General features: G+C 36.9%; 1 protein-coding gene across 1 annotated transcript in view; it reads right to left on the bottom strand.

Moving 5' to 3' along the window:
- The window catches only part of ADGRB3 (adhesion G protein-coupled receptor B3), a 465,440-nt gene that overhangs the window by 44,131 nt on the left and 397,413 nt on the right, over nt 1-23,896 (bottom strand). The gene's annotated exons all lie outside the window — the stretch shown is intronic.

Below are 23,896 nucleotides of genomic sequence, written 5' to 3'. Positions count from 1 at the left end.
TACAAAGGTACTGCATATAGAGCTGAATAAAGAAAATGTGGGGTTGCAAATGCTCCTAATTGTCAGCTTTGTTTTTTTTCCCCTCAAATGTACACATCCTGACTGTAAATCTGAATTTTAGCCAATAGATTAAGCTTTATTTGATTTTTCATTTAAATCTTATAGAAGGTTAACCTATCTGAAGCTCTTTGGATATACTGCCTGACATCTCTTTGATCAGGTTTAAGGGACCAGTACTCTGGATATTGCTTTTATGGGTGTCAGTCATTTGTCATCTAAAAAGTACTTTGAGCTCATCCAGTCTAGGCTCTCTTTTGTCACTGTGGCTCTTAATTAATCTTAATGTTGTGGCTTACATAAATAAGCTTGCCTCTTTCCTGGAATAAATTATGATCCACCCATCACTGTGTTGCTTGAAATGCAGTTACAGGCTATAAAATGCATTGTGCATCGTACCCCAGAACCAAAACTACACTGTTAATGTTGAGAATAAGCTGCATTTATCCTTACAACAACTGTGAGTGTCAAAATCATATCAAGGCTAAAAAAATAATTCCATACGCCTGATAGTAGCAATGCAAGATCATAGTTCAGAAATTTGAATATTATTTTTATGTTTATTTCTTTATGTAGCATACACATATCTGCAAGTTATTTTACATGCACATAATAAAAGGCTAGTAGATTTTTTCAGGACATACTAAAATCCCAGTTCAGGAAGCTATTTAAGGAGAGAATATGCAAGTGCATAATTTTATACAGATGTTTGAAAACATTGTTGAATCAAGGCCTATAGCTAGAAAAGTTTGGGAAGGGTAAAACAGATATACCACTAGAATCCTATTTGGTTCATTTTATATTCTTAATTACTTTCAGATCTTCTGGTTTTGAATTTTTCTTGTGTTGATTTTCCCAGTTTCTCATCTGAAACCAACTATATTGCTACAACATACTGTACATTCTCTTGTGTTATTCTTCTTCACCCCAATAGTTTTCTCGAAAAAGTAGTTCATCTGAAACTAATCTGAAAACTGTCAAACTGCACTTTAAGAGTCAAAAAATTAATAATTTACCACTATGAATTTAGAGACTTTGCATTCTAATCCTGGGTCAAACTGTCTATTTAAGTTTGCAAGTTTTTTTCTATATAGCTATATGCAAGAGAATCGTTCTTTATTTTTTAAAGAGCAAACAATGTAAAGATGTAGAAACCCAATAAAACCTGAAAATACAGTAGTTATTGATTTATTTTAGAAACATATCTAGGATATGTAAGAGGGAATAAAGGAATTACTTTTTTTAATAATAGATCTAGTATTTCAGGCTTTCTTCATCTCAGAGATCCTGAGTTTTATTCTGATTTCACACTGACATCACTCTAGTATAACTCCACTGTATTAAATATTACTGACATACTTGATTTACAGTCAGATTTGTGATATTAGAATTAAGATCTTGTTCTGAATTCATGGATGCATTTTATTTGGATACGTTAACCTTTCTGCATTGGGAAATGTTGCCTGTCAAAGCATTCAGATTAGACACATGGAAGATTATCAGCTCTCTTGATGAAGAGTGAATTTTTCATGAACAGCGAATTTCTAAAAATCTAGATAACCAAACAAGTGTTGTTTTAGAGTAACACTAAAAAAACCCCAGTGCAGTCACAGATCTAAAATTGGATTGAATCATATTGCTGAACTGCATATCCACATTAGCTATCAATTAAAAATTAGCATTACATTGTTCATAAAAAGATCTTGTCTTATTCTTGTTGAAGTCAATAGAAAAGCATCTAAATGACATGCAGAATCAGGTCTGAAATACACACCTATGAATATATTCCGCTAATAATGATATGGAAAAAAGCTTAAAATTGTCATATAACAAAAAGACACTTCTGACTGTTTTGCTACCTCAAAGAAAAAGATTACAGGCATGTCATTTAAAGCAAGTCACTATTCCCTATATATGGTGAAAGTATTATAGCAATGGCCAGTGAGCAAAATCTTAGATTTTGCCATTAATCCTTAAGTTTAGATGCCCCCAAAGTATGTGGATTTATAAAATCTACGCCATTAAAGCCTAAATGAGAACAAGATTTCCTGTGTTTCAATAAAAATGTGGTCAAATCAGATGGATTTTCAGCAACCATGAATAACACCACAGCCTTATATATGTGCTTCTGGTATTAAGCTGAACTGAAGTAATGATTATTTTAATATCTGAATGTTCACACATTAGAACAGACATAGTTTCCTATTATATAATAAAACATTTTTGTTTTTCAAAAAATTGGACATTTCTGATATCCATTCTGAAATTTAGTTTTGCCATCTTGAGATTTCACTCTGTCTCACACTGGTACATTTAAAGCAGTTGCTTCCAGTAAGTCAGCTGGAGATGACTGTGCAACAGAATTTTCAGCTATCCTGATTTAGCATTCATCTGACAAAATTAGTATGCAACATGACTGCAAGCTCCACAATTCTACATCATTAAATTAGAACTGTTGTATCTCACTTAAAAAGAAACCTTTTTTTTTCTGGTCATTTAGATCCTTAATTCTTGGTTACAAGCCAAGCACTACTGTATCTCAGTTATGACTCTCGTTCCAGAAGCAGTTGTAATGGTACATCACTGCAGTGCCATTTATAGAGAGTTGCAAAGTAAGTTTTTGCCTTTCTCTTAGACAAAAATGTATAATATTCTTTCTGGATTCCTTTTAAAAATGTCAGCAGAACAGTTTCAAACTCTTATAATGAGTTAGAATTTTTTTCCTCCTCCTGTCTTTGGTAAATTGCTGGCAGGAAAAACTGTGAAATATAAATACTTATTTAAAATGAAAGCTATACAGGGAAATGCACAGTAAAACAGAAGAAGAATATAAAATACGGAAATGTCCTTTATCTTAGTAGCTGACTTATATGTTACAAATTCTAACCATACAACTTCAATTTGCCTTCCTACCAATGCTTTTGTAAAACCTAACATGTTCTATAGGAAACAGTATTTGACAAAAAATTACTTTTGAGGACAGCGTAGACTCTTTCAGGCAAAAACTGCCTATGTAAAACACAGTATTACTTACCCTGAAAAATATGAATATAGTATTTCTGTTATAAATTTGTAAATAAAAACAAATTCTGGACTTTTTGATGAAAACACTGCTAACTGTTATGGCTGACCGAGTATAGACTTTAGGATTTAGCTCATAATCTATCCCCTGTATTGAAAGAAAGACAGATGATAATCTAGTAAAAATATGGACATGGCTGTTGTGAAAGAAAGAACCGTAATGAAAATATTAACAATCATGTTGGTCACAGAATCGGAAAATAGGAGAAGCAAATTTTATTCGAAAAGGTCTGTGCGGTAGCTGGAATATACTACTGTTGATTATAACCAACTCTTCTGAATGGCAGGTGGGCACCTTTAATGAACACCAGTGACAAGCCTGTATCCCTGATGCAACTATTTGCATCATACACCATCGGAAAGATGCAGAGCAGCCTCAAAACATCAAAACTGCTGCAGGATCGTGATGACAGAATCATGGGCAGGCAGTGCTCCGCGTGAATTCAGCCTCCCTCTTCCCCCCGCTGAGAGAAATAGTCACAGCAAGTGAAACGCCCGGTATAGCCATGGGCTCAGCACTGTTGACCAATACCCCCATGGAAATCTGGCTTTTAGCTGCTCCTGTGGTCTTTCCCTTTGATAACAAATAAACAAGCAATGTCTGGGAAAGTGCTATGTTTGGAAAGTCCATTTCCAAATAGGAATGAATATTCATTTTCACCAAGGCTGTCATTAAATGGGGCACTGAGCACTTCTAGGTAGGGAGCCATAATTTTACTAAGTACCATACCTGCATTTCTTTCTTTCTTGGACTGCTCCCAGTCTTTCCTTCTCCCTCTCGTCTCCCCTCCTGGCGAGGAAGTGCTGCTGCCACCCAGCCCACCCATGACGCAGGAGCTGTGCTGCTGGATCCCCCTGTCCTCCACTCGCACGCAGCCTCAATGTGTCAACCTGTCCGCACTATAGCCGTCCACGTCCTCCCCGTTTCTTTAGGAGGAGCTGCTTCTTATTTGCTTCTAATTCTAGTTTATTAGAACTCGCTGAATTAATTACCTGTGCTGAGCACCTGTCAACTTGCACCACATTAATTTTAACAGCCTAATTTATTCACTGCTATTCAAGCTGCTGAAATAAAGTCAACTCTGTTGCTCTAACCTTCTCTTCCTCCCATTCCTGTTGTTCTCAGCTCCCCATATTTAATTCTAGTTATGAGTGGGGGAAAGGAGCTTTTCTGTCCTCAAAAAGTACAATTCCAGGAGTTTTAACTGAGCCTTAAGTATTTAGCTAGCTTGAAGTGCGAAGATGTTTCATTCTTTTTAAATAAATAATATACTGTTGAAAGCAAGAGCTCATGGCAGGTATCAAATTATTTTCTTCTTTCCTTCTTGTAGGAGATCCAGTCAGAATAAGGGTACTGAAGCACAGCTGGGAAACATAACAAACAGTGGAAATTCAAAGCCACTGATTCTAGGGCTTTATTTTTTAATGCAATAAAGCTGAATGTTATCTAGATTTATCCATTTTTATGACCTATAAAAAAGTTTAAATCCATCCTGAGAATAACCATTTACCAGGATTTTTGGAGCATCTGATTTTTTTAATAGAACTGTGTTTTTTGAATAGCGATGTGAACAGATCCTCCACATAAAGACAAAGAGGGTTAGCTAAGGATACTTGATTTTCCTACTTCCACTCAAGCAGGTTCTTTTTTCTACAACAAGTTTCCTCTATCTGGGTTCTAATAAAAAAATTCTGATAAATAGTGTAAGAATCAAAGCTACTGGAAAGTAAAGGAGAAAAATGAAATCTGTACTGGTGATAGCAAAATGAATAGGGCTAAAATCCACTCAGCTGGATTTTGTCATCAAAGAGAAATGAAAATTAGTAGGAAGTCATGTAAATAATAAAACTACCTAAAGATTAAAAAAAAAAAAACCTTAACCTTGATTTAGCTGTAAAGAGATAAGCGTAAGGAGATAATTTAAATGGGTGCTAATTTTATTCTTATCAAGTCCTGACCGTAGACAGAACATACAAAGAAAGAGCACATAAAGAACACAACAAAGAACAAACAAAACAAAGAACAAGCAAAACAAGGAGCAAACAAAGGACGTACCAAAGAAAGGAAATATAATTCCATGTTAAAGTCTGTATTCAGTTATTGGCTTTTTGTGACTCTCAAGTCCTCAACTATGAAACAGGGATAAAGCAGCTTATCTTTTCCTTTATTTTCAATCAAAAACATGATTTCATAAAGGAAAATCCTGTTTCTTGTTCTTTGTTTTTTTTACTGATTTGTTTTCTTTACTGATTTAAACAATAGAGCAACTTTGTCTCGGGAATGGCAGACGCTGCCAGAATACTGGAATACAGTGTACTGAACAGATAATACTAGAATTTCTAGAGCAACTTGCCATGAAACAATGGACAGACTTTCAGAGGCTGAGGGATGGACAAGTAAAGGCTTGCATGTCACAAGAGGTTTTTTTTGGAAGAGAGACAGAACTTCAATGACAAAAAATATGGTAAAGAAGTTGGCCTTCTCTAAAATATTTGAAACTGTTACAGCCGTAAACTCCTGAGAAATTATAGCTGCAGACTTTCAGGTTTCTCTTCCAGGATCATTAATATTAGTGGCACCATAAAGCCACTTGAAGGTACCACTTCAATAAAAAAATTCCTTCGCTCCTTCCTTTTGCTGCACTAGAATACTGCTAACATCACTTGATCAAGCAAAAACACCAGGAAATCTAAAATAATATGCTATTCATATTTTAAATCAAAAGCTATAGAAATTTTAAGTTCAATTAACTTATCGATAAACTTTTAGATCTTCTAAAAAAAGTTCTCTAGTGCCCTTTAAGGTTGAAAGCTCGAGTGGTTTAACTTCATTACACTGTGTTTGTTTTCTGCACATGATACCCTAAAATAATTAGCATTTGACATCATGACGGTTTTATGTGAAGAGATATGCATAGTTAAATATTGTACTGCAGTAGTCTATATGTTGTACCAGACAATGTGAATGGCAACCTTGCATTTTTGCAGCAATTAATTTTTTTAGTACAACAGCAGTAGGTTTTGAATAGTTATGTGATGTCTCACTACAAAGATAATGAGTGATAACTGAGGACACTCAATTTTTCTTCGCCCTCTCAACCAGTTTTTTGTCCACAACAAATGAGATGCCCTTCTAGGTTCTGATACATAGCTTAAAAGCTGACTGTGAATGCTGCAGTTGTTTCTGCAGTTCCTTTAGATTAGTTTGTGACTATCCTTTCACAGAGGACGTCTATATCACCTACAACATCACAAAGCCACAGGAAGACATTTTCAGTATCAAGTTTTTATTTTTGTTCTGTATTGTGTGCTAATTATCACAATGGTTGCTAAACTTTGGGGGCATTACATGGTCCAAGTCTCAGGGCACAATGTAATCTGTTCAGCTATTTTGATTTTTGATTTGTTTGTTCTCTCTGTCATGTCTGATCTTCTGTTCTGGATTCATTCCTTTTAACTGACAGTATGATTCCAAGTATCCCAGTGCAATATTGAAAGTGTAACTGAAAAACACTTACACTTTAAACTGTAAGTTTTCTCTGCATTTTCACTTCCCAACCATACTTTAAATATCTATCTTCTAGTTTTCACCTAAAGCTCTTCTAGATGCTTTACCAATAGATTCAGCTCCTGCTCCTCTTCTTCAACGTTTACCTGGAAGCTATTTCTGGAAACTACTTCTCTGTGAATAAAGCATTTACAGTCTTCATTCATACCTACTTATAAAGGAGATCAGTCTCCCACTTTTTCCCCAGGTGTAGAGTCTAACAACACAGGTGCTGATCACATTCAACCTCCCAAACCATGTGGAACCTTCTTTTGAACTTCTGCCCTTTGCAGTTATTTTCCTTTAAAGTTCTGCTTTGGTAGCTGTGACCTCTGTCACTCATACCAATAACTTCTGCATTTTAATTTGATACCATATAGTTGTTCTTTGGCATCCCTCAGTTATTTCTAAAAAGAACTGCTGGTTTTTATCCAGACTAATTCCTCTGCTAGCCGTTATTCTTCTCCAGAGCTCATAATGTATGTAGTACAAAATCATTCCATTAACTGGATGTGAAAGGATAGTCTGCTAGTTTGGGGATAGAAAAGTATTCCTGAAAGTTGTTGCATCTGAAAACCTTCCTCCTCTGTCTTACTGCAGAATCTATGTTTATGCTAGTAAAAAAACCCATATAGTAAAGGCCAAAACATGGGGTATGCACTGGCATGTGGTCTTTAGTGATAAAATGTTAGTATGTTCCTTGGCACACTTTTGACCTTGGTCAGATAGTGCTCTCCCAGACCAGGCCTGAGCAGGCTGAAGCATAGCCTGAGCCAGGACCCATGCCTGGTAGTCCTTCTGCACAGAGCTATCCCCCTGCCTTGGGAGGACTCGGTTGTAGAGATGCAAGCCATGTTGTGCCAGCTGGCCTCAGGGCTATAGAAATCCATTCAGTGTTGTTTGTGGCATTCTCTGGAGATCATCAGTGCTATACTCAGGTTTGTAAGGTGTTACTCAGAATTGCTTTCTCGGTGGCATGCCTACAGTAAATTGAAAGCCAATTGGAAGTCAGTCGTCATACAGTTTCCTTACGCTCCCTCGTTTTAGTTTTCCTGCCGGTTTGGACTGTTATTGCTAGTTTATACTCAAGTGAATGAGCTCATCACAAGCTGTATCATAGAGCAGGTTACTCACAGGCAATTGAATTTCTTCAATTACAGTACCTTGCAAGTGAAGCTCTTCCCTTCTTGACTTTGTCCTTTGAACATGTACATTTTTCTGGACTATCAGGCAGGAAATGAAGGATTATGATCCTCTGACTGTTTATACGACTAATTCAAAACTCAGTGGAAAGACTCCCATTAATTTAACTGGCTTTAGATTGGGTCTTGCACCGATAGAATAATGGATGGAAGGTGCATGAACAAAGGTCTGTGACCTTGCCCCTTATCCTAAGTCTTTTAAATGTTTACAAAGTATTGGATGAATAATTTTACTGATAAGTGAATATGGCCTACTTCACCTCATGAACTTATTCTGCTGCCTTTAATGTTAAACACTTTAAACAAGGTAAATGTCAACTCTTCTGGGACAAACTAACATAGTGTTTTAACTATGTCCTCACATGAATGTGTTGGGAAGTTTATGAAGCTCAGAAAAGCAGGATTTCAGGTGCCCTTTACAACTCAGAAGCATGAAATGAATTTAAATACAAGTTTTTCAATAGCTTCCTGACTAATTAATCTCATAGTGCTATCACAGCATTGTAACAGTGATATTTCACTATGCCAGAAAATACCTTTTCCTAGTTCTCTTTTTTTCCTTCTATTCGGTACTTTTTTTCTGGAAAACCAACCATGGAGTGTGAAGTGACTCATGTTTGGTTCAAGAACAAAGGTGGAAATCACTAGTATTTTTTGTAAAAAAACAGTCTTCATTTCTAAGCTACTGAGGAATGAGAATTAAAAAAATAAATTGAAGGTGATGCTGCCCTGAAAAATTAGTCTACAAAAATAGCTTTTTGAGGTTTTGCATTTACCAAGTCTGAAAGATTTCTTATTCATTTTGTGGATAAAATATAATTTGTTTTGAACCGATGGACAAGCAAAATCAATCTGGTCTCTGAAAAACAAGTAAAGTTCTTGTGTTCTTGCACATCACCGAGGTTAATGGTATTATAAGAGCAGAACTGAGGGTGCAGTCTGAACAGAAGGGACTGTCTTGATATCAATAAAAGTGTAATTTAGCTTGAAGAATCTCTGTAACTGGCTGTGACTCATAAGAAAAAAAGAGAATGTAGGCTGACTGTCAGAGTGGTTCTGCTGGGCTGTCAGAAACAATTCTATTTATTTGGCAACTATGCAAATTAAGGTGGAGACTTTGGATAAATGATAAACAGGCATCACTTGGGTTTTCAGGGCAGGTCTTTTTTCATTTTTGGGGGTTTTAGACTCTGAAAAATCCAAGCTAGCTTTATTTTAAAATACAGAATGTGCAGCATGCTCTCATAGATGAAGATGATGCTCTTGGCAGGTTTGAAGAGATATAATAATGAGACTACTACCTTAGCAATGAAACAAAAGCTGCTTAGATATAACATACTAGCTACGTGCTGTATGTTCATTTCAATTTACTACATAAAGACCCCAAATTTTTAGATCTCTCTTTGGTTTGTTGCAAGCAGAAGGATTTGGTTGCTTTAGCTTACTAATGGCTGTACCTGTTTGAAGAAGAGTGAAGGATACAAGAGCCAACAGTCAACTGGAGTTATGAGTAACCAGTGCTAAAGAGTTTTCCAAAGGTCCTGAGTCTTCCTAACTTAATTTATTTAGAAGTTCAGTGAGGGGGGCTGTGTGAGTAGCTAGGGGCAGTGAGCCAGTATTGATAATAAAGTAGTAGCTGAGCTAAGCAAAGGGTTACACATGAGTCAGCAATGGCTGCAGCTAGAGAAAAGAGTAGTTCAAAGCACAGTTCAGAGGGAGGTGTTCCCTATACAATTCTGAGAAAAAGAGTGTCTGGGAGCTAACAAATGCAAGCAGTCGAAGGAGCTTCCTTGAAGAAATCACAGAATCACAGAACCGCTGAGGTTGGAAGGGACCTCAGGAGATCATCTAAGTCCAACCCCCCTGCTCAAGCAGGGTCACCTAGAGCACATTGTACAGGATCACGTCCAGGTGGGTTTTGAATATCTCCAGAGAAGGAGACTCCACAGCCTCTCTGGGCAACCTGTGCCAGGGCTCTGTCACCCTCACAGTAAAGATGTTTTCCCTCATGTTCAGATGGAACTGCCTGTGTTTCAGTTTGTGCCTGTTGCCTCTTTTCCTGTCGCTGGGCACCACTGAAAAGAGTCTGGCCCCATCCTCTTGACACCCTCCCTTAAGATATTTGCATATATTGATAAGATCCCCTCTCAGTCTTCTCTTCTCCAGGCTAAAATGACATAGCACAAAAGAGTAACAGAATGGATACTGATGTGACAAGGTAGTCTGATATGTGAGACTTTAATTCTTACAGAAGGATGCAGTTCATTCAGTGCAAACTGATCTCCTGGTACAAAAATTACTAGGAAAAGCCCCAGTTGGGTAGACAGAGAATAATGTGTTGTGTTGCTCCTCCATGCTATATTGGTTAAAAGCTGGATGTATCTTTGTTGTCAAACATAAAGACTTTTTTCTTTTAGAAAAATGTGATTGTCACTTGAGCATCTCTCCTCTTTCAGCTTAAATGGGAGCATGTGCTTGCTCTATTTTCAATTTTGATCTCATTTACTAACAATAAAATTGCTGTAATTTTAGGGAGTTCCCACAGCAATCAAAATGATAACTAAAAAGAGAAGTTCAACAACAAAGCCTACAGTTGCCTTCCACTTAGTCTGACTGTGATGATTATAGCCTTGACATATGAAAACAGTCCATCTTCCTATCTGGGTCTCCGCAAATATTCCTTCTCTCAACAACTGTAAGAGTACCATCTCTTTCTGCTATTGACTGAAGCCATTGAAGCAATAGCTTTGCAGTGTTATTACAACATTGCAATATGTCATCTACCATGACGTACAATTAAAATATAATTTTATTGATCACAATTGTTTGGTGTTATTAAGATACAAGTAAACTTTTGTAAGGGTAAAAAAATATAATGATATACCCTCTGAACATATATAAATAAATGTGTATCTATAGGTACATATTTCTTGTTTTCTCATACATATACCCCAAATAGGCATATCTAAAAAACTTACAAACTTTAGTTCAGTACTGTCATTACCTAGACAAAAATTTCGTTATTCTTTTTATATTTATTTTTAATCACAGTCATATACATAGATCTTAAATGTCTTTATATAAAAATTATGATGACAGGAAAATGATGATTTTTCCCAAAATACAGATAATCCAGGAAATGAAGAAAGTATCCACATTACTGTGGTCACCCAAAATCTTTTCAGACTACAGAATTTCAGTTTATTTTTTTAAATTTGCATATATCTTTAACTGATAATGTACATTTTTAAAGATACTTTGTGGCTACATCTATTTGTACTAGCAAACAAAGTGGGTTAAAAAACATTCACTCATCCTGAGGCCAGCTGGAATAGCACAGCAAATGTCTATATTGGTAAATTCTTTCACACCCCAAAATTAGGTGGTCACATTCACACAGCCAAACTGCTGTGACGGGTGCCTTGCCAATTCTGACCCCAACTCTAGGCACTCGCTGGGAACAGTCCTAGCTAGTGTGGGGCAAAGTTGTGCCAGAAGGAGTATGGGTGACTTCATGCTAGTGCTTGGGGCCACGCCACCTACAGTGGCAGCTAGAGTATTTTGGCTTTTTTCTCCTACCCAGTAAAACATGTGGTGGCTTTGAGGGAGCTAATACAGTACCCAGGCAGAGTGCATGGGCATGTGTTTCCCTGGGAAGAGCGTGAGGAGAACAGAGGCTTTTGTATTAAGCAGCGTGCATTTAATGTACACAGACACAGACACACAGACACACACACACACACACACACACACATACTTTTTTTTAAAAAAAGAGGTAAGTGCATCAGAAAGGTGTTAAAAGGATACGTGTGTGTACATATGTGGGTTACTAGTTTTTCTTGTTGTCTCATTGAATTGAAGTCTTGTTTTTCTTTCAGAATTATGTACTCTTTCCCTGTGGCATTAGAATCAGAGCACACATTGCCACACTTGAAAAGCAACTGGAGATAAAGAGATAGCCTCGGATGGCTTATGCATTCTTTGAAAAGCAGTATTTTCAGCAGATAGAAAAGAGGGGATTGGTATACGTCTCTCTGTGAAATGACCTTAACCTGTTTACCTGAGAAGGAAGGTGGAGTGAGGGATGAAGAATGGAGTCTATAATCAGGGCAACAGGCTGTGCCCCAGTTCATGCACAACACAATCAGTGCAAATTTATCATACAACAGCATCATGAGTCACATTAGCTCCTCATAAGATCCTGATACTAATTTGTAATGCCTTTAATGCATTAGGCATGGGTTGTTTCAGAGGCCATCCATATCTTTCTTCATTTTGTTTAGCAATCTCTGTAATACTGATGAAACGGCTTCATCTACAGGATGAAATTTCAGTTGGAAGTAAGAAATTCCTAATAGAGGGCTCTATATTATGGAAAACATAACTAAAGAAATTTCCTTCTAAATACAGGAGAGGGAAAACATTAAGTAACTTTGGATATCTAATGATATTAATGAAATCACAGTGATTTTTCTCACAGAAGAAAGATTCCATAGCAATGGCTGCATGTGTACACCGAGGAAGTCAAAGGGCACAGCTCCTCCTTGGAATAGGCTGCGTCTGTCTGACCTTCAGTTCTGGTCATTGGATGCTGCGGTTACTGGCATTATGCATAAATTGGATAACCTGCTGAAGTTGAAAGAAAAGAGCAACAGTGTCCACAGTCAGAGAAAAGAAGAGGTTATGACCACACATGAATATGGAAGATTGACAAAGAATGGGACAGGAGAACAATAGGCAAAAAAAATCAGCTTCCTCACTCAGCTAATATTTTGACATTAGCTTGCATTCATAGCTTGTACAAGAAAGCAAAATGTTGAATTTTTTTTCATAAAAGGTGAAATCCCTTATGCTGCTTATACCTTTGTATTGTCTACCAGCAAGGAGCAAAATCTGTGATGAATTCCATTCATTCAGTTCTCTTTATTTGCTATGCTAAACCTGTAGGATAAAAAGTCTGTAGTAATGCCAAAAATATTTATGACAAAGCAGTGTGGTATCTTTCACAGTGATTTCTTTAGCATGGTTATAAAATCTGTAAGTTCTTCTTATTAAAGAGGGACAGTAGAACAACTTGTGTGTTGCTACTATTAAAGAGGGACAATATAATAACCTGTGTATTTTAAAGGAGCAAAGAATGAGATGGTTTTGCAGAGTGATAAGAGGAAGAAGGAGGAATATAACTGGTAAGAACTCCTCTGTAGTATTGTTTCAAGGCAAATTTCTGGATTAAAGAGAACAGCAGTCTTTCTATTGGCCTTGGCCTTCTTGCCTGTACTCCACTTCCCTCTATTTCTTCCCATGGAGCTACAGAAAAGGGTTAGCTGATTTAGATCACAATTAGAATGTAAAGTGAGGTAGATCCATTCCTCTCAACACAGCCTGGAGGAGGAGCTGGGACATCATTATTATTTGAATAGCACTGATTCCTCACAGATACCGGTGAGCACTAGCTTCTTTCCCCTGTAAATATACAAGATTCTTTCCTCTGCAAATATGCTCTAACTATATTCTTCCTATGGGAAACACTATAAGGAGTTCTGTTAGGACCCAGAAACTCTCTGCAAGGGCTCATATCTATTGGTTTCACCTTTGCTTAACTCCTAGCGAGTCTAAGAACATGGGCATCCTGCTGGAGAAAAAAGGGGGTTTCCAAACGAGGGAGGAAATATTTTGTGGAAGGACAGATGCAGAGAGATTTCAGCAAGATAAACTGCAGAGAAAACTAGTGCCTAGCAGCGTGACAGCTTTCTCCAGGTGGGGCTTAGCTATGCTCTTAGATTATGCCTGCCAAGGAATTTGGAGAGCTTCCCCTTGAAGATGCAGAAAAAGTCACAGTGTCTCAAAGTTCGCTATTCCAGGGAGAAGATGGGAACCAGCAGTGCTACACAATCTGTTTGAAGAAGGTCATATCTATTTCTGAGCAGTGGACATATAAGCAGCAACAAGAGAAAGCGTGCAGCGTACAAAGCCTCCATTATGAATGCTTGTTTAAAATGTACTTTATTCTTGCACTTGTGTATTCTTCATATCAAATAAGATGGTCTGAGATGCCCTTATTTATCTGGACTATTTATGTGTGTGCTCCACACATAACAGAACAGTGGCCACTTGCAAATGCACAGGAAAGAGATTAATGCTTAGTAAGAAGGTGTAATTTTTATTCCCTAATGAAGTGTACGAGATCATCATATGAATGAATATATAACCTACTGCAGGGAGAGTGGACTTAAATAAAACTGTATCTTTATTGCCTTGAGTTTGGCACTTTGAATTATATCCGCTCTGTGCCTGATTTCGACTGCCTTCTCACCTTGAAAGAGGAACCATTCTCCCTCAGTGTTTGTACAGAGCCAAGCACTCTGGCACACTTGATAAACAAGATTGCTAATAATGTAATCATTCAGGGTGATGCCTCGACAGAAGTTTAATTCTAACTGTGTCTTTCCAAAAAGAGATTTAGTATAGCTTTGTGGGTATGTACAGCAATGAAAATCATGCAGGAAAAGAGCAAATGCATTTCCTGAAGGCTTGTTTTATAAATTACTAAAATGGCACACAGAGCTGCTCAGTTTACAAAACTGCTAATTTATCTTCACCCCACATATCAGAATAAGGACTACTTACCCAAATCTATCATTGCTTAATAAATTACTCAAGTGTTTTTGCCTGCCTTTTGTCATTGATTTTAACTCTAGTTAGCTTTAAATATGCTACTATGTCCTGATTCTTTCCCTCATTACTATTACCTTCTAAATCCATGTTAGGCACACAGTTTCTAAAGATAAATTGCTTTCTGTTCTCGAAGGTGGCAACACTGTGACGGATTTATGGTAAGTGCTTGTTACTAATTATTTTAGAACTACAACTGAGTCAACTTCTGCTGGATGAGGCTGATGCTTTGCAGCTTTTTTCCCTCTCTCTGTCTCTCTTCCTCTCCTGTAATTAACCTCACTATTTTTAGCCCCTAAACACAATTTTTGAGAATATTTTTGACAATTTTATTTTGCATTTAGTTGGCCAGCTGTATGATGGCTTTCTATCTATATGTGGCACAGTAGCATTGATTGATACTGTTAATTGATTTTTTTAACTTTTCTGGTGAGAACACTCATTCTAATTATCCAGTTGATCTCAGTAAACTATCAGCACATACATTTCAAAACTTCCTTTTCCATTTTTTTTATCCTAAATCACAAATCATCTAATACTAAACTTTCAGTTAAAGAAATTGAAGAATTTACAGTATTTGTAACAGAATTGCTGGCCCTTAAAAATATAAGCACATTCTGATGCAGCTGAAATGATGACACTTTGACTTATGTAACAGCACTCTAATTTTTGCATGAACCATAACAGACAACAGGATGTAGCAGATCATTTGTAATTTTGTTTGTGTTGGATGCACATGAATCAATCTCATCTGTGGTGTTTTTTTTAAACTTACTCCTAGTTATTGCAAGGGACTGTGTAAAGATGATCAGGAAACAAATAATGTTGTGATTTGCATTCAAATAACATTTTAAGTGTCAAGACTCAGCTTAGGCTGAGTGCTTAGGGTGCTCAGCTTATTATTTTATGTTTATGTCTTTGATACACCACAAAACTGAAATTTGGATCTCTCTGCTTCAAGCTTTGAAGGTAGCCAAAGGTATAAATGAGTTTTTAAATGGATTACTGGACAGGCTGACTTCTGGATGCTTTGGATGCAGTCTCTCATTCAGAAAATCTTTAAATGCTGACTGCTGGAAGTCAGAAAGGTGTATCAGAGAAAGGATCATTCTGCTCATTCCTTGTTCCTATACTCTTCCTGACATGTCTGGCCAATGCTGTAGACACATAGTGAACAAAACAGACTGTTGAGGTGATCCAGTACTGCTGTTCTTATGTTCTCAGGCTGGCTGGTAGCACAATTATACCAGGTAATTTTAAAGATCAGATCAAATCATGAGGGACAAAAATTCTGTCTGCATGAAGAAAGTCCCTTTCATCTATACATTTGTGAACGACAGTTGTTCCTCTGTTGGTGTATTTACACAAAAGGCCAAAGTCCTCAAGAAAACTCTTTTGTGCAGACAGCCCAAAACAGCCCTGGCTGCTTTCACTTCCATGTTGTCCACAAATATTGTGCCCACTTCATTTTAGCCATCACCCTTTGATCTTTTTTGAATTGTTGTTTTTTTTCCGTGAATAAAGAACATATGTTTCAGATCTACTATTCTTACATGAAATAGCTTGATTTAATATAACTGAACAGGATTTTATAAAAACAAAGTTCCTCTACTTTTCTACAAGTTTTTTTTTTTTCCTGAATTTAATGGCATTTTCACTCCAGTTGGTTTCACAGTTTTCAGAGTGCAGTCTTATTTCCTAGATTTTTTTTTTTCATATAGCAGCAGAAGAGAGAAGCAAACATGATGAACCTGAAATGCTCTAATGTAAACCTTCCAAATAAGAGGACTTAGGTGTAAAGTGTAGTATTAGAAACCACTTAAGCCAGGTACTGGAAATCTGTAAATCTACTACTAGAGTCAGTAAAACCATTAGCTGTCTGGCTGACCTTCAATAAATTATTTTTTCCTCTCTGTACTTCCCTCCCCCAACTGTAAAACGGTAATGATGACACACACCACTCTCATAAAACACTCAGACCCACAGAGGAAAAATTATGTATTTATGCATATTTCGAGTAATTAGATCTCAAGTTGAATATCTCTTTTTTTTTTCTTTTTTAATAACTTTTTTCTCAAAGAAAAGAGAAGGACTTTAGTAGAATATCTTTGAAATATCTGTTAAAGGGAATATCTGTCACTCAACAGAATAATTCAAGAAAGGAGAGAGAGAGAGAGATTTAAAAAAACAATCTAAATAGGCTAAAAAATGTTGCCATAGAGACTGATTGAGACACTACAAAAATAGCTCTACGTATTGTTATTTTGATTTCTGGTATTCTACCTGACTGCAGCAGACAGTCTCAGCAAGAGCCTCAGAATCATCAAAAGTGAAGGTCCATGGTCCATGGAGTGGCTATCTGCACATTTCAGTAAAATGGCCATTGGTTAAAAATCTAATAGAGCTCCTGGAAGCCAGGCCAAGGTGTTTGGCTCTCAACAGCTGTTTTGTTATGCAATAGTTTCCTAGGACCTATATAAATTCTCTTCTTTTAAAGTGAAAAACAGGAAAATCACTCTTCTGTCCCTTCATAGTCACTGAAGTCTTTTTAGGGACAAAGTTGCTGCGCTCTTGTTTTAGAACTGTTTTGTGTATTTCCTTGTGGTTTTTTGTGAGCTGAAAAAGGAAATAGCATTCTTAAACTTGCTAGCTGGAGATATATATATTTTGTAGTTTTATTACACTTCTGTGGACAACACAAGCTCTCTAGAGGTTTTGTTATCAATGGGAGTTTAACGAATTGAGGAACATGACATTAATTTTGCATTAAATTATGTTAACAGAAATATCGAGTTTTGATACAAGAATCATTGCCCAGTCTTTCTTGTATGTGCTAGATGCATTTCCTGGAAATCTACTTTTTAAAATGTATTTCTATTTATTTCTTTTGTAAAATAAGGATTTTTTAGGAAAAGAATGGTTCAGTCACTGAAATGGATGCTTTTCAGAAAAACAGTTGTTAAAAAAAAAAGAAAAAAGGCCTATTTATGTCTGTAATAAAGAACCACAACTGAGACTAATTGCTGCATTGCTTTCCACTCATCTTGTGGCTTAACTCCATTAAATAGGACTGCGTGAGTCTTAAACTTCTTTATTTTATCCAAACCATCCTAACCACCAGAGTGGTTCACCTTGTTCTAATCCTATTTTTCTAATCACTGGTTTGAAATTGATACAATAAGTATACTTGCACATCACTTATTCCAGAGGTGAGGGATTTTAGGTATTTATTCTGTTGCATTAGAAAAAGAGCTAGAATTAATGGAATTATATCTGCCAAAAAATGGTGATAAATTTTAATGAAATAATCTTCCTAGCACAGTAGGAACTCAATGGGCCAGATCTTTGCTCTTTGTGTGTCTTTTTGTACTGGCAAGGAAGTCATTTACCATAGTAAATTCTAATGCTATAATACTGACAGACATTTCCTTTCTTTTCCCCACAGTGTTGAGGTTTGCTCAGGTTAGGTTTGCAAGGCTCATAAGACTCTTGTAATTGGGCCTGGTTTAGAGCTTCCTGTTAGTTACAGAGGGCAAAGCTCACCCTGTTTGGCAGTTTTTGTCTACTATCTCTGGGCAATAGATTTACTTTGATTGATATTTCTGGAGTTGTGGAGAAGTCAGTTTGACCAAAAGTTATAAGCTTTGTTTTTATATCTAAAGTGGAAACTGTGGATTAGACTATGAACCTGTGTGGCAGTCTAGAGAAGAGGACTGCAAATTGCAGCAGGGTGAGGACAGCAAGGAGAAAGAACATCCCCATGTGAGAATTTTTCAGCTGAAGCTCACATATCAGGCATCTTTGTTTATGTGGTCATCCAACATGACATGAGGACTGGAAAGAATCATGCTGCCTAAAGAAGGAATAAAGAAAAAGAAACCTTGCAGAAATGCTACAGGGGTAAGTGACTAGGGGAATAGGAGACTTCTGAAGAAACTCAGCCATTGCCCCATACAGTTATGAAGACAAGATTACCGTGGCTGCATGATAAAGGACATTCTACTGGCATTGTTCAATCCAGAGACTTCAGGAGTGTCAGTGGCTTGCAGTATAGTTGGGGACATAGGACAAGTGTTCTGCTGTGTGCCACAGCTGACACTGCTGAAGGCTTTATGTGTCCCTTCACAGAGTGAAGAGGGAGGAAAACAATACAACAAGAGACAAGAGGCTTTTCATAATAATGGCCTAGGCAAAGAAAATGTTAGATATGATAAGGCCAAATTTAGCGGAAGCTTACAGGAACAAGAGGAAACAAATGAAGCTTTTACTGCTGCAGTTCACAGTCTTGCTGAACCCTGCAAATGGAGAATGTTAAAAGAAGAGTCTAATAAAAGATGAGATAACTGCTGGCATTAGAGATACTGTTTTGCCAGTACAATTTAATTAGACCCAGATGTCACACTAGCAGAAGTGAGGTTTCATGAAACCTTAAAAAATAGCAACATGGTTTACATGTTAGCAGCACAAGAGGGACTTTATCAGGCAATACTGAGGAAAAGAGAAAGTCACAAGTGTGAAAGAATTAACTGAAGCCCAACAGGAAGATGTGCATTTGTAAGGACACACAGACAAGAACACAGGCTTTCTGTAGCTCACTGGGCATTAATTTAAATGTCATGGAGCAAAGCACCATCACAGCCAGATGTTAGTAAAGGTTCCTGGCAAACCTACCCAGCTAAAGAACCTATTTCATCGTATACCTGTACCAAAGCCACTGTAAGAAAGATGCACTTCTAATCGATCTTTCTTGCAGGTCTTCACTATCTGAACATCTCCTAAACAGTCATTCAGACTGTGCCAAATTGTCTGGTGTCTTTCCAGTCTTCCTAAAGAGAACTGGTTGTGGCTTAGAGATTTTTCTGGAGTTCTAAATACCCAAATATATGATCTGGAATGTTTACAACAGAGGTGATAATGAATATGGTAGATGAATACACACACTTATGGGGTTTAACAAGCTGACATCTCTCTGAATGAGAATTATGAACTAGGAAATTCATAAGCATGGCATCAGTAAACAGGAAATTTGGCAAACTCCTCCTATCCAGGATGTTTCTACTTTAACAAAATACCTGGCTATGACAGATATATGTGGAAAATTTTATCAGCTGATTTTTCTTACACTCATGACATGACTCTAAGAAAGTTATAGGAAAATAAAAAATAAAAGAGCTGTTCTAAGAATCTCTATGGATTTTTACATGGTAATTATATAACAATAGCAATAATGGGCACACCTTCACGTAGTCGACAAGCAAAAAAATGAACCATGCTGTTGCAAAGACCAAACACTTTTGCAGTCATATAAAAAGTCTTTACAGAAATGGACTGATATTAATCTCAAGCAGAAAAAGGGACATTGGCAGTCAATTTCTTTTTCTCTTGAATTTTAACATAGAAAAAGTCACAAACACTTTGTGGAATTCTTGGGTTCAAATTTACTGTGTGACCTTCTGCATTAGATTTAAAGATTTTAACTGAGACTAATGTGATTTTCTTTTAGCACTGAACACACACAGGCAAAAGCACTCCTGACAGCAGCGCTACCACTGCTTAAACTAAGCAGCCACCAACAAAAGAATAAAAGGCTTTAGAGAAGGATTTTCAAGTCTACATTGACCTTGTCCTGGCAACAATCCCAGCATCTGACAGTTAATTTCACCAAATTAGAAATGAATAACTAATGGACCAGACTTGCCAGAAACCTATCTAACTCTGCCAAAGAGGGTGGTGTCAGTGAAGTCAGCATCTAACAAACCTACTATTATATTGGAAGGACTGAATTGATCTGCACACAATCGATGGCCAGATTTTGAAGAGACGGCACTGTCTGATCCCTATTGCACTTCAGGCAGAGATCTCTTCCAAAATTTGAGTGATGCCAGGATACAAGTAAGTACAAGTCAGTGCACAAATACAATAACCTGTGTGGTGGCCTGATCTGATTAAGTAGGTGCAGACATTAGGAGAGTAAAGGGAGGAATGTAAGCAACTAAAAAAAATACCTTCCCAAATAGTAAAAATGCTAGAAAACTCTTTTACAAGTGTAAGTGTTAGGCAGCTACAGCTTTTTATTGTTGTTACTTTAGGCTTTCTTTTATGTTTCCTGAGAAGAACATAGGTAAGTTCTGCAGCAATGACTTCGCTGCATGTATTAACTTGGTTACAGTTTCAAGACATCAGCACACCGTATTATCATGAAAACAAGTCAATATTTGCAAAACACAAGCTGTATCTATCCTAGCAAACAAAGCAGGCTCAGGTGATGGGCCCAAGCACATGGCAGGTGATTTTCGATACTACTGAACTATTAGCATGACCCCTGCCATGGTCCCTGCCCAGCAGCATGCCCTGCACAACATCAGCATGAGGCAGGCATAGCATGGGCCAATAGGCAGTGGGGCTATAACCTGTCTTCTTTTGGCAATAGATGAGAGCTTGTCTGTGGGGATAAGCTGCGCAACACCAGTTGTCTTCAGTGCCAGAGAGCATGTCCCGGCCCATTTAATTTCCTACAGATGTGGTATAGTCGTAGCCAAGGAATTTCAGAAATCCTTGTAAGAAAACCAGGATCTCATTTTCCCTCTGAAACATCCTGACTCACACTTCTCTTATTGCCTCAAAGTCTAAAATTGAAGAGCCATTTCTATCATTTCTTTTTGCTCAGACATGCCTGGGTACCTGTTACCCCAGGAAAATATCACTGGTAGTCCCTCTTGCCCCTGTCCCCATCTGTGAAGTGGGGAGAGTAGTACTTCCCTCCATTTTTTGAAGCACTGTGAGGACTAACACAGTGATGGATGTGAAGGTCTCAGACACTGTGTTGACGAGGACCACAGACACCTTTGAGTCTGAGGATTACATGGAATTTTAAGATGCAATTTGACAAAGATCAAATTAAGTACGTTTCCTAGTTATCACTATTAAATATCTTCATGGAAAACCTTACAGAAACAGAGACCTTGTTTTGTCCTCTTCCACAAAGAGGCTGTAATAAAATAATTTATCTATACATTATAATTACATAATTTAAGAAATAGTTTCTATGTTAAAAGACTCAGATTCTTTCCCCGTTTTACAAAATCAGCAATGCTAACATTTCTGCTTCTCCCCTTACCTTGACTTTGCAGTACCTATGTGTGTTTCAACTAAAGCTGGAACCTGTTTATATTTTCTATCACTTGAACCTCTCCAATCCTTGCATGCCTTAGTGCTTATCCAGCAAGTTCTGTAGGGCCTTTGTATATATATATTTTTTACATTTGCCTAATATGAGTGCAAAGTGGGAGTAAATGCTGTTGTTCTGGGCTTGTGGCACTTATACCCTCTTTGCACAGGAATAAATGATTATATCAAGTCTTTGGCAGTAAAGAATGAAGCCTTTTATTTAAGGCTTCCCAATAATTCTGTGCCAAATTTTTACAATGTATTACCTTCAGCTAAAATGCTTTGGATGTTCACAGAGTATTTGGCAGATCCCCATAGTCTAACCAGACTCTCTGGGTTTTTTTTCCCTGCACAACTGTGTGAGATTACTAAAGAAAGAAATAGAGGTTAGGAAGCTAGCAAAGCTCACAGTCTGATTTCCTGCAGTTTATTACTCTTCATAACTGCTAATACTATGCAAAACGCATGAAGGTACTAGTGCAGAAGCAGTTAAGTTTGGATACTATGCAAAAGTGCTTTGACCTTTCCTATTAAAATATCAGGGATTAATTATTCTCTTTATTCACTGAGGACAGAACAAAAAGCTTATATGAGAGCAGGAAAAAATTAGTCTAATTAATAGCAAAAAGCTTTTGGCAATGTAACACAATCCAAGAGTCATTACAAGAAGCATATTCAAAGCTGGGCAGAAGAATATTCAAAGATGGACATTGTTTCTATAGGTGATGATTCAGGATTAATAAAGTCATTCCAAATGTAATGTCATGGAAAAGATGATGTCAAACATGAAAATGAAGAAGTATTTTTAAAGCCTCTCTGTACAGCAGTTGCGCTTAAAAGCATCTTAAATTTTGAAGTATTCTCCTTGTTTGAAAGCTATTCTCTATATCTGAAATGGAGAACCACTGCTGAAAGTAGCAGTATCTCTCAAAAAAGTGTGAGAGAGAGACAACGAAGTAGAAATTAGAGGACTAAGTCTGAACTTGTATGTTTATCTTTCCACCAATATCTCTTTGTATCTCTATGGGCCAAAGCACCTTTAATAATTTGGCGATAAGTGACTTTTGAAAATGTGATACACCCTCATAAAATACACAGGTAAATTTGTTTCTTTTCAGGTATGGCGTGTGTTGGGGGAGTGTTATTGTTTTCCTGTAAATTTTTTTCTTGATACTTGAGGATAGATCATAATTGTTTCAGACCATTCTGTTCTACATGAATAGTGAAGAGCACCATTTCTTCCTAATCTACATTTAGTTGGTTTTGTTTGAAGTCAGATGCTGGCCTAGTAACTTCACATTTCAAACTACATTATACTCTGTTAATGTGAAAGTTTTGTGTAGAGTAATTGCAAAAATATCTCATTTATTAAAAATAAAGTGTTGTAGAGCTTACTCAACACTAAAAGCTACACTAATCAAACTTGCTTGGCTATTATTGTTATTATTGTTGGTCATTTTATGCAAATACTGTTTCACTGCTATTTCAGCTGACATTCCCCTATCTTCTTTCTAGAATTTTGCATTCTTTATTCCATACTGCATATAAAAGGAACGTAGGCTCGCCTTCAGCAAATAAAGATTGATGCTTGTCTTTGGAGACTTTTGATACCTGTATGTTCTCTGGGATTTAATAATGTTCTAAAGCATTAATATAATTCTATGTGCTTTTTACATCAACATTGTCTTTTTAATTGAATTTAATTCTTTTAAAAATATTTTTAATTACCTTTTTTCTTTTAGTTTTTATTTGACTTTTATCATTATATTTTTTCCTTTATTTCTGTTAAAGCTATCAGTCTCCTCTGAATAGATTCTTCTGTATTGCCACTCTCTTCTTTCTAGCTCTATTGTCCTTTTAGCTTCGTTTGCCCCAGGCATACTCCTTTGTCATACAAAACCAACCTTAGTATGTCTCAAAAAACTCTCAGATCCCTAATCAGTGAGGGAGATAGCAAAAAAGGGTGTATTTGGATATATATCTAAAGCTTCATTCTGGGCAGACGGATTTACATCCTATACAAAGAACTCATATTTTACCATCCAGGAGATATGATCATAAGCAATCCACTCCTGTAACCATTAAAGAAAGGCAATACCCTGTCACTCTACTATTCTGTCCAAGAAGCCTAAGGCTTGCATATTCTGCTGCTAGCTGCTACTTGTTCAAT

Source organism: Apteryx rowi, unplaced genomic scaffold (genome assembly GCF_003343035.1).
Source record: "Apteryx rowi isolate R43461 unplaced genomic scaffold, aptRow1 scaffold_84, whole genome shotgun sequence".
NCBI classification, from domain to species: domain Eukaryota; kingdom Metazoa; phylum Chordata; class Aves; order Apterygiformes; family Apterygidae; genus Apteryx; species Apteryx rowi.
This window is presented reverse-complemented; position numbering and strand designations above follow the sequence as displayed.